Below are 1,698 nucleotides of genomic sequence, written 5' to 3' on the forward strand. Positions count from 1 at the left end.
GTTAGTTTCTGTTACACAACATAGTGATTTGACATTTTTATACACTTCAAAATGATCACCGTGATAAGTCGTTACAATCTGTCACCATACAAAGATATTACATAATTATTAACTATATTCCCCACACTGTGCATTTCATGCCCATGACTCATTTATTTTGCAACTGGAAGTTTGTACCTCTTAATCTCTCTCGACTATTTCTTTCTTCCCCTCGCCAGCCCCCACCACCAGCAACCACCTGTTTGGTCTCGGTATCTATGACTCCATTTCTTTTTTTTCTGGTGTACAGCATAATGTTTCAGTCATACATATACATGTATATTCGTTTTCACATTCTTTTTCATTATAGGTTACTGCAAGACAGTGAATATAGTTCCCTGTGTTATACAGAACAAATTTGTCTTTTACCTATTTTGTATATAGTAATTAACATTTGCAAATCTCAAACTTCCAATTTATCCCTTCCCACCCCCTTTCCCTCTGGTAATCTTAAGTTTATTTACTATGTCTGTGAATCTGTTTCTGTTCTGTAGATAAATTCATTAGTGTCTTCTTTTTTCTTTTTAGATTCCACATATGAGTGATATCGTATGGTATTTTTCTTTCTCTTTCTGGCTTATTTCACTTAGAATGACGATTGCCCAAGCAGCAAAGCATAGGAAATTTGAGTTGTAAACAAAGGTGGGCATCAAGGAGCTGAAATAAGTTGCTTTCCATGGTTATGAGTGCTCCCAATCAATGGAAGAGCATAATTAGAGAGTAAATACTCTTCTATTAGGGGTACAGTTATCTCTGTTTGGGTAAGTTTAGAATAGATGATCAATAAGTGCTAAAATTCTAAAAATATTAAAAATCTAAAATATTTCCATTCATTTAAATTCTGTCTGAAAACAGGTGAAATAAACATTTATCTTTCCAAACAGTCAAGGTCTGTTTGTAAATAACCTTAACAATTTCTTTTTAGATTTTTAATTGTGGCAAAATATCTATAACCTAAAATTTACTATCTTAGGTTTTTGTTTTTTTTGTTCTGGATGGAGTTTTAATAAAATGTCAATTGGTCAGTTACACACAGATGATCTTTCACATTTTGTTTTCAAGTAAGTGAGGTAGTGGGGAGGGTATAGCTCAGTGGTTACAGCACATGCTTATCATGCACAAGGTCCTGGGTTCAATCCCCAGTACCTCCATTAAAATGACTAACTGAATAAATAAACCTAATTACCTCCCCCCAATACAAAAACAAAACAAAAGAGAACAAGCAAAAAACCTACAAATGAGTGAGGTCGTATGCTCTGGCAAAAATTACAGGCTCAGTTGTAACCTCTGGGGATGACTCTGTAGAGGGAAAACACTGATTATCTACCACCCCAAGTTTATCAAATTTATTTTGAATTTATTTTCTAAAACTATATTTTTATTTAGTCCATCTTAACTGTTTTTAAGTGTGCAATCCAGTGGCACTAAATATATTCACACTGTCGTGCATCCATCACTACAACTATTTCCTGAACTCTTTTCATCTTGGAAAACTGAAACTCTACCCATTGAACAAAAAATCCCCCTTCCCCCCTGCCCCAATCCCTGGAAACCATCATTCTACTTTCGGTCTCTATGAATTTGACTACTCTAGGTACTTCATATGAGTGGAATCATACATTTGTATTTTTGTGACTGGCTTATCATAATGTCCTCAAG

The 1,698-nt window shown here is 34.5% G+C and overlaps 1 non-coding gene across 1 annotated transcript; it reads left to right on the forward strand.

Moving 5' to 3' along the window:
- The first annotated feature begins 1,116 nt into the window (after positions 1 to 1,116).
- TRNAD-AUC (transfer RNA aspartic acid (anticodon AUC)) lies at positions 1,117 to 1,190 on the forward strand. The gene has a single exon. It is a non-coding gene; the product is annotated as a tRNA-Asp (tRNA).
- The last annotated feature ends 508 nt before the right edge of the window (positions 1,191 to 1,698 follow it).

Source organism: Camelus bactrianus, chromosome 16 (genome assembly GCF_048773025.1).
Source record: "Camelus bactrianus isolate YW-2024 breed Bactrian camel chromosome 16, ASM4877302v1, whole genome shotgun sequence".
Classification (NCBI taxonomy): Eukaryota; Metazoa; Chordata; class Mammalia; order Artiodactyla; family Camelidae; genus Camelus; species Camelus bactrianus.